This window comes from Theropithecus gelada, chromosome 16, assembly GCF_003255815.1.
Source record: "Theropithecus gelada isolate Dixy chromosome 16, Tgel_1.0, whole genome shotgun sequence".
NCBI lineage: Eukaryota > Metazoa > Chordata > Mammalia > Primates > Cercopithecidae > Theropithecus > Theropithecus gelada.
Genome location: NC_037684.1, coordinates 28,580 through 45,937, shown reverse-complemented (window position 1 = coordinate 45,937; position 17,358 = coordinate 28,580).

Here is a 17,358-nt window from a genome sequence, read left to right as displayed (position 1 = left end):
CTTTTCAGCATCCCCAATATATGCATAAATAAGGAGCTACAGTTGAGTTTTTATATTTTTAATGTTTTATCATTTGTACTGACAAGGTCCGTAGCCAGCTTTGTTCTGATGCCACCTGCTGGGCAAGTCTGTAGCACCTTATGCCTCTTTGGAAGTGTCCAGTCCTCCCGAACCCTATACCACAAACTCTTGAGAGTTCAGCCAACACTTTGGGAAATATCACTTCAAAATAATATGAAGCTTCAGTGGACTTCATGAAGCATTTTCAGTATGCCCATTCTTGATACTACAGATATACTCAATAGCAATCAATGGTGAATGTGGGCAAAGGCATAATACTGCATTGTTTGTGAGAAAAAATACTGGGAACATGGAAATGTTCATAACCAGCAACTGTTTAAATAAACTAAGATACATCTATACTAAGACGTACTATGCAGCCTCTAAAAGTCCTCAGGTTGTTAAAATAAGTTACATGAAAGAAGTGTAGAAAATATAGTATGCTTCCATTCAGGTTTTAAAAAACAATAAGGGGAGGCCAGGTGCAGTAGCTCATGCCAGAACCGTGGGAAGCCAAGGTAGGAGGCCAGGAGTTTCAGACCAGTCTAGGCAACACAGTGAGACCCCCCTGTCTCTACAAAAAATAAAACAATAAGGGAAAAGATATTGACACATTTTAGAAGTACAATTTGGAAAAGAAAACACAACAAACTGCTAAGATATTTGTCTCTGTGGAGGGAGTAGAGGCACTAGGGGAGTTAGGATGGGAAGGTGTTGCTTTTGTTTATGATTCTACAAAATTTATAGGTACTTTTAATTTTAAAAACAGTTAATGAGGCCAGGCATGATGGCTCACACCTGTAATCCCAGCACTTTTGGAGGCTGAGGCGGCTGGATCAACTGAGGTCAGGAGTTTGAGACCAGCCTGGCCAACATGGTGAAAGCCTGTCTCCACTCAAAATACAGAAAATTAGCCGGGCGTGGTGGCAGGCACCTGTAGTGCCAGCTACTTGGGAGGCTGAGGCAGGAGAATGGCGTGAACCTGGTAGGCGGAGGTTGCAGTGAGCTGAGATGGCGCCACCTCTGCCTCCTGGGTTAAGTGATTCTCATGCCTCAGCCACCTGAATAGCTGGGATTACAGGCGTGCACCATCACGCCTGGCTCATTTTTGTGTTTTTAGTAGACACGAGGTTTTACTTTGTTGGCCAGGCTAGTTTCTAACTCTAAACCTCAGGTGATCTGCCCGCCTTGGCCTCCCAAAGTGCTGGGATTATAGGCATGAGTGGTCTTGAACTTCTGACCTCAAGTGATCTGCCTGCCTCAGCCTCCTAAAGTATTAGGGATTACAGGCATGAGCCACTGCTCCTGGCCTTGAATTATATTTCTTATGGACAGCACTTCTCTAGAAAGGAGATGAGATGGTATGCCAGGAGCAGCACAAGTCAGGATGCCGGGCAGGGGGAAGCAATTAGCCATTGCACTAGGGCCTTTGGGAATTTCTGACCTTGATACCTTCCTGAGCATTGTACCAGGGTTGAAGGGTGGTCCCTCTCAGTAGACTGGAGATCCTGGAGGGCCCTGCTTGGTTGTGGGGGTGGGGCACACAGAGAGGAAAGGCCTGTCCAGGGCCTGGCAAGAGGCCATTACTAGAAGGGATGAGATTATAGATCCCATGTCTGAAACTCAGAGGGGTAGACTTTCAGAGAGAGAAAAAAATGTCATTTAATTTCCAATTAGGTGACATGGCCTATTTCTTCTTCTTATTCCCTGCTAGTTAGAACAAGAAAGAGTCTCTCAACTCTTTCCCACCAGGTTTTTATCAGTCCTGTCCTGTTAGATGTGCAGGGGGTTGAGTAGGTTGGTGGGTAGGTTGCACACACCCTGGGACTGGGATTTTCTTTCAGGCTACCACAGCTTTCTTCCTAGGGCTATATTTAGGTGTTGGTCTGGGGAAAAGGATGTGAATTTTTTAGGATCCTGTTTATCCAGTGGACCCTACCCCACCCCCACCTCGCAGCTGTCTATCCTCTGTTTGGTCTGGAACTTCCCTTCCTTCTCTTGCTGCTTTACTTTGGTCACCCAGGCCCTAGAAAGAACACAGTATTTGCCGCTGAATCCCAACATCACCATTTATTAACTGTATGACAACTAACATATACTTAATTTTCTGTGTCCCATTTTCCTCCTTTGTACAGTGGAAATAATGATATCTACCTTGCAGGAATGCTGTGAGGTTCAGAGGAGATAGTGCATGTAAAGTACCTGGTATTAGGCCTAGGCAGTGGTGGTCATTAAATAAATGTTGATTCCTTTGAGGTCTTCTGTTAGGCGGTGGCTAAGGGTGCTACTCTAGGGATAACAGGCTCAGGAAAGAGCCCAAAGAATGGGATGTCTGTTGCTTAAACGAATATTGTCTGTGGGAGGTGATGTTGCATTAAGTCCCTTTTCTTTTTCCTTTGGGTTTGAATCTTGTTTTTTTTGAGACAGGGTCTCACTGTGTTGCCCAGGCTGGAGTAGTGTGATCATAGTTCACTGCAACCTCAACCTCCTGGGCTCAAGCAATCCTCAGATTCCCAAGTAGCTAGGACTGTGGGCATGCACCACCACGCCTGGCTAATTTTTAAAATATTTTTGTAGAAATAGGATCTCACTATGTTGTCCAGGCTGGTCTTAAACTTCTGGGCTCAATCGATCCTCTTGCTTCAGCCTCCCAAAGTGCTAGGATTACAGGCATGAGCCACCCTGCCCGGCCTGTGTTTGAATCTTAAGTCAGGTCCCAGGTTGGCTTCAAGTATTCTCTTACCAGGAAGTCAGATCTCCCACATACTACCTCCAGGTACACCTAAGCCTTGGTCTATCAAGGATTCAAGGAAATGACAGGCTTTGGAATCTGGGCTTTTACCGCCTTGTCTAAACCTCAAGTTTCCTTATTTGTAAAATGGGGTAATAATAGTAACTACCTATAGAAAGGTTGTAAGGATTAAATCAATGGAGACAATAGTGGGTAAAGCAGAGTGCCTGGCACATAGCTAGCACCCACTGAGGAGTAGCTGTATCATTTGGTTATGTCTGGACTAGAGACACACGAGGCTCTGTTCGAATAACCTTTCTCTCTCTGTGTTTCTGTTTGCAGCAGCAAAGTGGGGCACCAAGGCCCTGTGCTAAGCACTCATAATCCTCTGGGGGTGCTACCCCATACAAACAGCAACCCCACCATGTTTAACCTAATGAAGAAAGACAAGGACAAAGATGGCGGGAGGAAGGAGAAGAAGGAGAAAAAGGAGAAAAAGGAGCGGATGTCAGCGGCAGAGTTTCGGAGCCTGGAGGAGATGAGCCTGCGACGCCGCTTCTTCAACCTGAACCGCTCCTCCAAGCGTGAATCCAAGACGCGCCTGGAAATCTCCAACCCCATCCCTATCAAGGTGGCCAGCGGCTCTGACCTACACCTAACTGACATTGACTCCGACAGTAACCGGGGCAGCATCATCCTGGACTCGGGCCATCTAAGCACAGCCAGCTCCAGCGATGACCTCAAGGGTGAGGAGGGCAGCTTCCGTGGCTCGGTGCTGCAGCGGGCAGCCAAGTTCGGCTCACTGGTCAAGCAGAACTCACAGATGATTGTCAAGCGCTTTTCCTTCTCCCAGCGTAGCCGGGATGAGAGCGCCTCAGAAACCTCGACGTCCTCAGAGCACTCTGCCGCCCCCTCACCACAGGTGGAGGTGAGGACTCTAGAGGGACAGCTGGTGCAGCATCCTGGCCCAGGCATCCCTCGACCAGGGCACCGATCCCGAGCCCCTGAGCTAGTGACTAAAAAGTTCCCAGTCGACCTGCGCCTGCCCCCCGTGGTGCCCCTGCCCCCACCTGCCCTCCGGGAGCTGGAGCTGCAACGACGGCCCACTGGAGACTTTGGCTTCTCCCTGCGGCGCACAACCATGCTGGATCGGGGCCCTGAGGGCCAGGCCTATCGGCGGGTGGTCCACTTTGCTGAGCCTGGTGCAGGCACCAAGGACCTGGTCTTGGGGCTGGTGCCAGGAGATCGACTGGTGGAGATTAATGGGCACAATGTGGAGAACAAGTCCAGGGATGAAATTGTGGAGATGATCCGGCAGTCAGGGGACAGCGTACGGCTCAAGGTGCAGCCCATTCCAGAGCTCAGCGAACTCAGCAGGAGCTGGCTGCGGAGCGGCGAGGGACCTCGGAGGGAGCCATCCGATGTGCTTCCCTGGGCAACTGGGCTGAGCACGGATGGGGAATGTGGGCACCTCCTGCTGTTGTGCTTGACTGGGTAATCAGGGTCCCCACGAGCTGCGATCAGAGCCCGGCAGTGTGTAAGTGGGGAAGCCGTGCTGCTCTCTGAGCTTGTGGGGAAGCATGAGCTCAGGAGAAGGTGCCCCATGCTCATTATTCTCTGGGGGTGCCACCCCTACAAACATCACCCCCACCATGTTTAACCTAATGAAGAAAGACAAGGACATTAAAGGAGTCACACCTTTGTCTCTCAACCGTGTCTGGGAGCTGAGGACAAGTCCCCAAAGGTTCACTCCGGTAGAGTTCTGAGCAGTTTGGCCCGGCCTCATGGTTTTATGGTTCCCTCCAGTGTTCTGTGTCTGTTGGATTGACCTAACTGAATTCAGCATAATGCGTTTCTCAAGGGTGATGGGCTAGACCAAACTCTGCCTGAACCTTAGTTTCAGCTCTGGAGCCCTGGAGAGAGGTCTGCTGTTGGTTAGTAATTACTGTGAAAGTATTCAGCTTCTCCATTACAAGGATGGGTTAGGGGTTTGGGCACCATATTTCCTGAGCCCTAAATTGGGGTGTATAGGCTAACATGTGTCACTTCCAGATATAAGAGACAATCTGGACGGTAAAATACAATATTTCCATGTTATTTAGATCTTGGGGATAAAAAAGACAAATGATTTCAAATTAGGGCTGTCATGGAGCATCTGAGATGTACAGCTGGTATGATTATATCTTTGGGAAAGATGACCTCAGGCCAGAGCCTCCTCTTGCCCCTGAGTGAGCAAGAGAATACCAGGTGAGGCTGCAGAGAGAGCAGGGGCAGATCATGGAGGACCTTATAAGTCACAGTTGGAATTCAGATTTCATCCCGGTGAAATGGGATCATCGAAGGGTTCGAAGCAGGGGAGTAACTAGATCTGATTTATAAAGGTCACTTGGGCTCCAAGAGTCTTTATTACCTCTCCTGGAAGGAGAAAAAGCATGGACCTGGAAAAGCAAGAGGGATAAAACCTGCACAGATACTATGTCCTGACTGTCCCTGAGATCCCAGCTGCCCATGCAAAAAGAGCAGCAGGAGGCACAGGAGCAGAGAGGTTTGTATCAGATGGAGGAACAGATCTCCATGGGGCATCAAGCTCACTAATCCCAGGGGTCTTTTGATAGGGTGGCTACATAGCAGTTTGAATGTCCTGCCTGGAGATAGTATACGAAGGACAAGTTGACCTCTGGCCATCTTCCCCTCCCAGCTGTGGGTTTTAGGATCGTCCAGATCATGGTCCCTGCTGCCTGACCAGGACCTTTTGGTACTAAGTGACCAGCCAGATGTGTCAAAGTCAGAACTGGGAGGAAGTGCTAACAGGAGGAAACAGGCAGAGTCCCGGTCCCAGCTTTCTCCCAGGGAGGGGAAGCAGCTGCTAAGGATGGCTGCTCAACGCAGCAGCACCTTGGGCCTGAAGAGGGGCTGGCAGTGGCAGGATCAGACTGTCAGGAAGCACTGTAGTTGGGTTCCAGGCCTTCCTTTAACCTGGAGCTAGCTGGGTTTAGGCAGCTTTGCTAGTCAGGGAAGGGTAGTGAATGGGAGGAGGCCTGTGTGGAAGACCTGGATTCTTCATTCCAGAAGCACACATTGAGCACCTACTATGTTTTAACCACCAGGTTAGGTGGAACTTAGAGAACCACAAGGTAGAAGGGGAAGAACAAGGGAGGGGTCTTTATGTCAGAAGCAAAGACTGGGCTGGGCGCAGTGGCTCATGCCTGTAATCCCAGCACTTTGGGAGGCCGAGGCGGGTGGATCACCTGAGGTCGGGAGTTTGAGAGCAGCCTGACCAACCTGAAGAAACTTAGTCTCTACTAAAAATACAAAAATTAGCTGGGCATGGTGGCGCATGCCTGTAATCCCAGCTACTCGGGAGGCTGAGGTAGGAGAATCACTTGAACCTGGGAGGCGGAGGTTGTGGTAAACCGAGATCAAGCCATTGAACTCCAGCCTGGGCAATAAGAGCGAAACTCCATTTCCAAAAAAAAAAAAAAGCAAAGACTGTAACATGTTGCCATGCCTGTCTGTGTTCTTCCAGGCTAACACTGCTTTTAACAGATGGAATTTTCTTCTTTTTTTTTTTTTTTTTTTTTTTGAGATGGAGTCTCGCTCTGTAGCCCAGGCTGGAGTGCAGTGGCCGGATCTCAGCTCACTGCAAGCTCCGCCTCCCGGGTTCACGCCATTCTCCGGCCTCAGCCTCCCGAGTAGCTGGGACTACAGGCGCCCGCCACCTCGCCCGGCTATTTTTTGTATTTCTTAGTAGAGACGGGGTTTCACCGTGTTAGCCAGGATGGTCTCGATCTCCTGACCTCGTGATCCGCCCATCTCGGCCTCCCAAAGTGCTGGGATTACAGGCTTGAGCCACCGCGCCCGGCCGGAATTTTCTTCTTAAAGAATGAATCCCCCAGGGGATTGTTGCCAGCTCCCTGCTGAACCACAGCAAGGCCTCTATGGGGCCCTGGGCCTGGCATCCCAGATGCTGCTTGGTTTTCTCTTTATAGCACAGGGATCATCCTGGCATCTCATATCTCCTAGCTTTCCCTTCCCAACTAGCTGCTGCTATCCCATCCTTGGGGAAGTAGACGGTTTAGCTTTGGAGGCCCTGGTGGATTCCAGGTTACAGCTGATATCCCTGAAATGCTGGCTCACTCTAGCTCCTATGGGGTAAGCCCAGCTGGTGCCCAGAGGACTTCTTCCCCAAGCCTCAGCCTGTGTCATCTGCCAGAGGACACAGTAGCAAACCCCATCCCCATGCATCTCCTAGAGCCATGTGGCAGGATAAGGAGACGCATAGGGCTGAAAGAAGCCCGTATCTTTTCTCATCCAGGTAGGTGGTGGGGACTCATGCCACAAGCAGAGAGGAGCAGGGTGAGCCCAGCATTTCCAGCTTCCTGGGACAGGCCTGGGAGTGGTGTGGGGTACTGCAGCCTCTTCTGTACCCTCAGCCTCTATCTCCTCCTCTTCCTTTTACTCCTCCTGCTCCCTGTCTTGGCAGCAATTCTAATCCCAGTTATGCGCCAAGAGAAGTCTTCCTGCCTCCTCCAGACTCCTGGGAGGGATACCCTGATGACTGTAGCCCCACAGGGACAGCTCTTGCTGGCCACCCTGCCATCAGGCCATCCATCAACTGTGTCTACACATTGCCTGTCCCCAGGGAGCTCTGAGGGAGCTGACTAGCCATCTGTTCTCTTCCTGCACATAGATGTGGCCAGGCCCCCGGCTCCTCTCCATGGCCTGTTTAGAAGGCCCCAGGGAGACACAGCCCCTTGAGTTTCCCTCTCACATGGTGTGTGTCCAGAATGCTGTGTTCACACCTTCATGTGTCCTGGTAGCTGCTAGATGAGGTTCTGCTGGGAGCAGGGGTGAGCCACAGTGGTAGGGTAGACTTGGGGCCTGGTAGAAATCAACCAGCAGGCCTGGGAGAACAGCGTTTTCTACTGCCATCTACCTTCCACCTACCCGTCCATTAGGGAAGCATTTGTTGAGCACTTACTGCACACTAGGTCCTGGGCTCCAGCGGTGAGCAGCACATAATCCCAGCCCCAAGGAGCTCATAGTTAGCAGGAAAGATGGTCCAGCAGCAGACCATGACAGTACTCTCTGAGAAACTCAACCACAGGAGCCAGTCCTGGTGCTAGGAGTGCAGCAGAGGGGCTTCAAGTCCAGTCTTGTGGATGGGTCAGCGCAAGCTGACATCTGGGTAGTAGATGAGTGAAGGGGAGGCAAGAGGAAGGGAAACGCTGTCACAAACACATGCCAAGGCCTAAAGTTATGGAGAGAGAATCACACATTTCAGGAATAAGGCTGGGAGACGGTGAGTGGGAAGGGAGTGTTGAGAGAAGCACTAGGAGGCATCCACGGGAGCCAGGTCACGGAGGCCGCTGTGAACCGTGCTGGGGAATGTGAACTTTAACCAAAGGGCACTGAAGCAGTTTAATCAGGGAGCAATAGGAACAGGTTTTAGGAAATTACTCTGGCTGCTTATGGAGCATGCTCTAGGGTGTAGCAAAGTTGGCTGTGGGGAGAGTGGTGAGGGAGTGATTGTGATCCTAGGAGAATGGATGGAGACCTGGACTCAGGTAGAGGCAGTGGGATGGAGGGCCATCTCAGACTTGAGCAACTGTCAGACTCTGGGGTCTTGGTGACCCACTGGTAGGGGACTGAGGGAGAGGAGGGGTCACGTGACCACCGGAGTACTGGGAAGATGCTACATTCTTTCCCCTTTGATTCCTTAGGGAAGGTTCTTGGGGGGCATCTGTATTTGGATCAGTTACTCTTAAGTTTGCTGAAGGCCAAGTGTTTCCTGAGTCTGGTGAGGTTAGGGGAGATGTTGGTAAAGTTGAGGATCTTAAAACCCCAGTTGGATCAAAATTCCCTCCTCCGCTTCCATAAGTCTGGATGGGAAAGTCAAGTCCCACTGAGAAGGGGCAGAGGCCAGGCTGGAGACTAGAGCCTGGGAGAGAAGGCCAGTCTGTCTGTATCCTCAGTGGGTCCATCCTAGGGGAGTCCCTTAGGACTAGGCATGTCCTCCTGCATCTGGAAGTATGGGACCTTTCTGCTGAGCTCAGACAAGCCCACCCAGCTAAACCCTGGCCAACGTGGTTGTCCTGCCATGAAGAGCCAGAGGTGCTGGCCGGAAAGCAAGGCCTCCTGAGCTTTTTTTTTTTTTTTTCTTTTGAGACAGGGTCTTGCTCTGTCACCCAGGTTGGAGTGCAATGGGGCAGTCTTGGCTTATAGGCTCAAGCGATCCTCCCACCTCAGCCTCCTGAGAAGCTGGGACCATAGGCACACACCACCATACCTGGCTAATATATATATATATTTTTTTGATAATGGAGCCGAGCGCGGTGGCTCAAGCCTGTAATCCCAGCACTTTGGGAGGCCGAGACGGGCGGATCACGAGGTCAGGGGATCGAGACCATCCTGGCTAACACGGTGAAACCCCCTCTCTACTAAAAAATACAAAAAACTAGCCGGGCGAGGTGGTGGGCGCCTGTAGTCCCAGCTACTCGGGAGGCTGAGGCAGGAGAATGGCGTAAACCCGGGAGGCGGAGCTTGCAGTGAGCAGAGATCTGGCCACTGCACTCCAGCCTGGGCGACAGAGCGAGACTCCGTCTCAAAAAAAAAAAAAAAAAAAAGATAATGGAGTTTCACTCTTGTTGCCCAGGCTGGAATGCAATGGCGCTATCTCGGCTCACTGCAACCTCCACCTTCCTGGTTCAAGCGATTCTCCTGCCTCAGCCTCCTGTCTAGCTGGGATTACAGGTGCCTGCCACCACACCTAGCTAATTTTTATATTTTTAGTACAGATGGAGTTTCACCATATTGGTCAGGCTAGTCTCGAACTCCTGACCTCAGGTGATCCACCCGCCTTGGCCTCCCAAAGTGCTAGGATTACAGGCTTGAGCCACTCACTGCACCTGGCCCTCCCTGAGCTTTTGAGAATGTGGTGGGAAGGGAGAGGGGGTCTTTAAAGGAAGGCCTACCACTCCCTCCCAGCCAAGTCTAGTTGCTGTGGTAGGGGTACTTCTCCTGGTGAACTGAGAGGCTGCTAGTTGGAGGTTTTAGTGTGTGGGGTGGAGTTTCTAGTCAAAGGCTTTCAAGTTGTCAAGTTCCTCATGAGGTTGCCATGTTCATGTAAACCACCTCCACGCTCAGGTGGGTCTGGGAAAGGGCATGTTACAATGGAAAGAGCATGGGCTTTGGAGCCAGAAAGACCTGGGTTCAGGTTTTACCAAAGTTATCACACCTTTCAGAGCCTCAGTGTTCACTTTTCCCTCAGTAAATATTTAATGAAGTTGACCTAAGGACTGGTCCTTAGCACTGTGCTGGCACTGGGGGATTAAATAAATAAAATATAATCTTTCCTTGAGGAAGCATAGACCTAAATAAAGAAATGCAAAGCTGCTATCGCAGAAGTCTGTGCAGGCATACAGTGGGGCAGGAGGAAGTTCTGCCTAGGGGAAAAGGGTGGCAATCAGGAGAGGCCTCCTGGTGGAAGTGACCCGTTGTCTCTATGAAATGGGCCTATTCTATCCTCCCAGAGGTTGAGAAGGTTAAGTTGGAGAAAGATGCATACCCAGTGAATTCACTCCAATTACCTCTGAGAAGCAGGATAGAATTGCAGGCTGAAAGGAGATTTGCTTTTTATTCTGTGTATTTTGTGGGTCTTTATATAAGGTAAGCATGTTTATGTTAGGCAAGTTCACGTATGTGAGATGTTGGCAGGTGGTAAATGCTTAGAAACATTAGTACCCTTCCCTTCCCTGTGCCCGGTCTCTAAAGCCATCCAGGAAGGGTAATTTTGCAACTTCCTTAATTAATCCATCCTAGTGTTCACCCATCCTTGCTCCTGAGGTTTTCTGATGCTTTCGTCTGGACTTTTCCTGTAGCCCTAGCCTTATAGACAGCCAGCTAAAGGGAGAGATGAGCTTCTGGGTGCTTCCTATCCTTTTCTAGCTTATTAGAGGCCACCTTCTGGGGCCTGCAGGCTTGGCCATTGGTGGCCCTGCAGGAGACGAGCAAGTCAGGGTTGCCTGCATCTGGGAGAAGGACAGGGGAGCGCTTTTGCTGCAGGGGAAACCTTAGACCCCTTTGTGGAAACTGTGTGAGCCTTATCAACCTTGTCCCTAGGGTACCTGGCTGCTGCCAGGAGTGGGGCCTGCAGGATTCCAAGGGAAGACTCAAAATGGTCATGCCTCCAGGTATGTCAGGCTGGGTTTGGAGCACTGGGCTTTCCTAGGGCCTTCTGGTGGTGGTGGAGCAGCTGTGTGCTGCCTGGCTCAGTGTTCTAGAATGCTTCTGTTCCTGATTTTACTGCAAGTGATCCTTGGAGTGTTTTTGCTTTCTTTTGTTTTGTTTTGCTTTGGGTTTTTGGTTTCTGTGTGTGTGTGTGTTTTTTTTTTTTTTTTTAAACAGGAAATTTTTACTTCAATTTGTGCCAAAGCTTCAGGCACCCCTGGCATCTGAGTCTCACCATGTGAGAACCCTGGCTTGGGGGCTCAGTGAGGATCCCTATCTAAGTCCTTTAGGTAATGAAGGGCCGGGGACAGGTGTCAAGGGCACGGGGAGTGGTGGGTGAAAGGTCTTCGGGATTGTCTATCCTGGATTAGTGGGGTGCATGGGACTGTCAGGGTGGGGCAGTGGACTTGATCATTTCCAAGGCTCCCTTCTCTGTCCTTGGAGGCACCATTCTGCCTTCTTCCTCATGAGATGCTGAATGAATTGCAGCCCTAGAGTGCCCTGGCCACCCAGCCCGTGGTGGTGGGCACAGTACCCAGGCCGCATTGACCTGAGTATGGGTACACGACATGGTCATGGGTGCTTCTGTGGGCACAGCTTGGAGCCTTGGTGCAGGAGTAGGATCTTAAAGGTAGCCTGCCCTTGCCCCTTCCTGTCCTGGTCCCTTCCTGCCTGCCCTGACACCCCAAGTCACCATGCCCTCTGCTCCCTTCTAATCTCTCTTATTTACATTGGAATAGTTCTGGAAAATACCAGATATGCAAACACCCTGACTAGGGGTGGGTGGGGAGTAGGGTGAAGGGGAGTATGTGGCGGGTGGGAACACAAGTATTTTTAAAATGCTGCAAATCTCTACAGCGTTTCCCAGAAACCACAGGCACATGCTGCCTGCCAGCAGGGCTCCCACCACCCCACTGCACTAAGCTGCTATATTCTCCTCACTGCAGTCTTGGGGGGACGGTGGGGACTGGTGACCCAGCTGAGGGGAGGGCTCCCCTGCTGCCTGGGCAGGCGGCCTGGCGCCTCCATTGTCAGTTCTGGGCAGCGGGTACGGTTGTGCCCCGGGCATCTGGCAGCACTGAGGCTGCCCACCATGCCAGACAGCCACCGCGAAAGAGCAGAGTGTTCAGGGCCCCCACCTCTGCTGTGCAGTTTGACGGGGGGCAGCCGACTGAAGAGTCCTGCGTGGTGTCTGGCAGCAGCTTCTGTTCTATTAAATACAGGGGATGGTGTTAGCAAAGCTTAGTTTTTCAGTTGTGGGCTCTAGTTTGGTTGGGAAAGTATTTTCTTTCTTTTTTTTTTTTTTTTTTGAGATGGAGTCTCGCTCTGTCACCCAGGCTGGAGTGCAGTGGCGCGATCCCGACTCACTGCAAGCTCTGCCTCCAGGGTTCACGCCATTCTCCTGCCTCAGCCTCCCGAGTAGCTGGGACTACAGGCGCCCGCCGCCACGCCTGGCTAATTTTTTGCATTTTTAGTAGAGACGGGGTTTCACCGTGTTAGCCAGGATGGTCTCGATCTCCTAACCTCATGATCCGCCCGCCTCGGCCTCCCAAAGTGCTGGGACTACAGGCGTGAGCCACCGCGCCCGGCCTGGGAAAGTATTTTCTTAGACCTAGGTCACCCCTCGGACTCCCTTAATCTCCCGCCATATGTTCTCCAGAATCAGGGCATGACGTTCTGCCCTGGTGCAACTCAGCCTGGTTGCTTTGCACAAACTCTGGGCCAGGGCAGAATGTCAGGTGTTTGCCGGTGTTCGCCGGGTGTTATCTGTAGCGCTCAGTATGGTGCATAGTGCAGACACGTGCCCTAGGTGGTGTTTAATTGATCTGGGTAAGACTCAGCTGAGGCAGGGCACAGTGGCTCACGTCTATAATCCCAGCACTTTGGGAGGCTGAAGTGGGCAGATCGCTTGAGCCTAGGAGTTTGAGACCAGCCTGGGCAACATGGCAAAACACCATCTCTGCAAAAAATACAAAAATTAGCCGGAGGTGGTAACACATACCTGTAGTCCCAGCTACTTGGATGACTGAGGTGGGAGGATCCCTTGAACCTGGGAGGTTGAGGCTACAGTGAGCTGTGATTATGCCACTGATTATGTCACTCAACTCCAGCCTGGGAGACAGAGCAAGACCCTGTCTTGAAAGAAAAAAAAAACAAAAAAAAAACAAAAAAACAGCTGAACAGGAATGCCTTGGGGGAAGGGCATGAAAAGTTCTGGCAAGGTGAGGATCACGTCTAACATTCACTGTAGGTTAGGCACTGTTCTCTGTGTTTTACATACATTCACTTATTTAATTTTTCTCAACAACCCTTTGAAGGAGGGATCATAACAATCTGTTTTAAAGTGAGGAAACTGCATTACTGAGAGGTTCAAGTTAAGCAAATTGCATAAGGTTGCACAGGTATTAAGTGACTCACCAGGACTTGAACTCACGCCATCAGCTCTTGACTAATCTGCTGTATAGAGGAGAGGAAGGCGGTATCCGGATATCCGTATAAATCCCCTGCCCAGCTCAGACCTTCTGACTCCTGCTGCCCTGTCACTAAAAGCCTCTTCACCTCCTTGTCATCCTTCCAGAAGGGAAGCCAGGAGTGACAGGCCTCTCTTGAGCTGCGGTGGTGTGCTGCAGAAGGGTGTGACCGTTGCTCTCAGTGTCTCCTGAGGGTTAGCCAGAGGAAGTGAGCCCAAGTGGCAGCAGGCAGGATTCAATCTTGTGGGAGCTGGGAGAGGGAAGGGTGGCAGAGGGATGCCTTAAGAAGAGAAGTGGCACCTGCCTTGGCAGCATTTGATGTGGTCCCCAGGAGTGGAGGGCCATATGCTAGATCTGGGAGTCTGGGACGTTGCCCCTCTCACCTTTTTGGCCTATACTGGCATGCTGGTGCCGATCTCCATAGCACTTGGGGTGACCGGATCCCTGCAGTGTCACCTCTGACCAAGAGAAGGCGCGCCGTGTTGCTCGAGGCCATGCTGTTGTTTCCTCTGTGTGTTGTGGAAAAACAGTGGCAGAGCACAGCCTGGCGGAGGGCCTGGCAGGGGTGGGGGCAATGCAGGCTTCTCACTGGCGTTTACCCTTGAGCTCTGCTGTTCGTTTTTTCTGTAGCCCCTTTCCGTGACCACGCTTGTACACTTCTACACATTGGCTTCAGTTTGAATGTCACTTGCACCTGATCCTCCCAGACCATGTCAAGTTCCCACCCTGGCAGCACCCCAGCCTTCTCATAGCATTCACAAGATGGTAATTACTGAGTTATCTTATTCCTTCTCCAGTGCTGGAGCACTGCACAAGGGCAAAGGATATTTGTTGAAGGAAAGAAGATGGTTCTGTAATCAGGAACTAATTCTGTTCGGTCTTCCAGACCAGAACCAAAACTTTAGCTCAGTTTTGGTTCCTGGACCCCTCCTGCTCCAACTGGCCTTGGTGACTGGTCTCTAGGACCTTAGCGTGTCCCGTCTCCACCCACGGACTGTTTCTTGCATGCCTGGGGCCTGGCATCTCTCACAGGACTGGAGGAGAGGCAGCTCTGTGGGCATCCAGGAGCAGGAGCCTGGGAAGGGGGGTCCTGGGGACAGGCTGCCTCCTGCCCCCACACAGGAGCCCGCATGAAGGTGCCAGGCTTGGGTGAGAAGATTATTCAGGGTTACATGGGGGCTATGCAGTGTCTGGCCCAGACCTTGGAGGAATGTGCCTGTCTCACTGGCTGCAGGTCTCTGAGGGGCTGGAATGTGGCCCGGTGGGGCTTCCTCTTCCCTTCTGCTGCTCTCCCTGAACTGCTTTCATGCTGGAATGTCAGCAGGCTGGGAATTTTCACAGCAAGGATCTTGCCCAATCACAGCAATGGATTCCAGCTGGAGCCTGGGGACAGCTCCCACATGTCCCTACCAGGGAGGGGAGAGTGGGTGCTAAGGCAGCCCCAGTTGCTCTGCTCCTGGGGCCCAGGCTCGGCTCCCATCCCCTCTGGGAGACAGTTTTGGCTCCTGGAACCTTCCCACTCTGACTGGCCTAGGTGACTTGTCTGTAGGACCTTAGCATGTCCCTACTAGGCCAGGTCAGGGGGAACCTGGGCTTCTGGAGCTGTAGTGCTCAGGAGAGGGAGTGGGAGGCCTTGGAGCCCAGAGACTCCACCTCTGTGAGGAGAGAACAAGGCTGGCCATGTCCCACAAGGCCTTGCTACCTCTGGTGTGAACATGAGTCAGGGAGGGGAGCCGCCTCGGATTCCATCCTCAGGTGGGGCAAGGCCTCTGGACGCGGGTTCTCTGGCCTCGGCTGGAGGTGGCCCTGCCGAATTCGTCACCTGTATCTGTCTGCTCCCCTGTGGGTCCCACAACACCTTCGGGGCCTGGTCCCCTCTCTTAGTGACCTTTCCGGCTCCTGTGCCCTTTGCCCTCTGATCTCATTTCTGCTGGCTGCTCCCTCCCACTCCCATTTCTGCAAGGAGCTGACTCACTTCCTCCCTCCCTCCCCAGCTCCTCTCACTGCCAGGCCCTGGGGCAAGCAGGGTCCATACAGCATGGCAGGTTCCTCCCAGGGAGCTCTTCTCTGGCAGCAGGACTGAGGCTGCCCCGGCCCTGGGGCAGAAGAGGGCTGCATGTGTGGTGGGGAGGAGGCAGGGCTCTGCGCTATAGGAAAGGTGAGATGTGGATGTCCCCAGAGCCTTGGTGCAATCAGGGTGGGATGTCAGGACACCTTGATGAACACTGCTCTGTGTCAGCCCCTGAGCCTGGTTCTGTGGAGAAGAAAGGCTGAAGATGGCACCCCTGTGATGACAGGGCCTATGCTTCTGCAAGGACAGAAGACATCTGCAGGAAGTTTGATCTCAGCCCTGGGTGGCATGGGCTAGAGGCCAAGCAGTGACAGCACCGTCAGGCAGCATGAGACTGTCATGACTCTCCGTGACACCCAGTTTCATGCCTGGCCCCAACACATCAAGGGGAAAGTATCTGGAGATTCCAGTAGAACCTTCCAGGGACATGGCGAGGGAAAGGGTCTAATACCATCTGCTTGTGTGGTTAGTTCTTCCTGCTGGGGGCCCTGTCTTCTGCCCCTGCCCCTCCCTCATGTGCGGACTGCTTTGGTTGTGGAGCTGACTGTAGAAGCACTGGGCTCAAAGCAGTAAAAGATTTCCTCCCTGGCTGGGCTGGCATCTTCTGCCTTGCCCTCCCCAGAGCTGTCCAGGCTGTGGGAGCTAGTGTGCCTGGCACTTCAGGCACGGGGGGAACCCAGCATGTGCTGAGCCTAGCACAGTCCTGCCTCCTCTCAGCAGGCACCTAGGTTCCCTAAAGGACATGGGCACAGGGTGGGTCGAGTCCCCACTCACTTGGCCATGCCTCAAGATCAACAGAGGCAAGAGGGAAACTGGGCCCCCTGCCTGAGAAGCCTGGGGAGACTGCTGTGGCCTGTCTTCCCAGAATCGGTGGCCAGCAAACATCCCTATTCCCCTTAGCACTTGGCTTTGCCTGGCAGAGCCCTGATTGCCCTGGCAGCCTGAGATTCTGGCCTCAGGATTTCTGAACAATAAAAGGGGTTTCTTGCTTAGATGAGGTGAGGGGCAGGCAGGAATGAAGCCTTCTCCTAGGGGTACCAGCCTGACCACCTCACCCCAAATGCCCTTGCCCTCCCTCGAGGGAGGCGAGTCACCCTGTGCGGTCACACCAAGGCCTGTCTACACACCTCTCCTGGCGCTGCCTAATCACTCCTGCCTCCACCCATTGTCACCTAACCTCAACCTGGGAAGAGAACCACAGAACTGGGCTCTGTGGCAGGACACCCAGCTTAGGAATGGCCCAGGCGCCACATACACATGCGCACATACTCTCTCTGTCTCTCACACACACACACTCTGTCTCTCTCACACACACACTCTCTCTGCACAATGTAGAATGGGTTGTCCTTTTCTCCCAGACCCCTCCAGTTTCTGCCATTTGCTTCTAGCCCTTACCTTCTCTGTCAAGGGGAAAGCAGCTGGCTTCACGCCAGAGGACTTTGTCTCTGGGGTAGGGAAAACAGTTTTCCTGCTTTAATCAGGGCTTTGGGTTCCTACCCAGCCCGCTTGTCTTCCTTTGATGACTGATTTTGAGGTCTCTCTTCTGTGCCTCTGAAAGAGGGACCCATCCTATAAAGGGTCCTCTACCCTTTGTCCCANTTTCTCCCACAAGTGCCCCTGGAGTTATCTTCTAAACCATCCCTTTAAGATGATCCAAGCAGTGGTGGGTGAGATATAAGGTGGGCGGTAACAGCTGAAGATCCCACATCTTGGTTTATGGTAGGTCTGTGCCACACCCCATCAACATTCAGGAGGAGAGAGACTCCCCTTGTCACAGTAGAGCCCTGAAGAGAGAA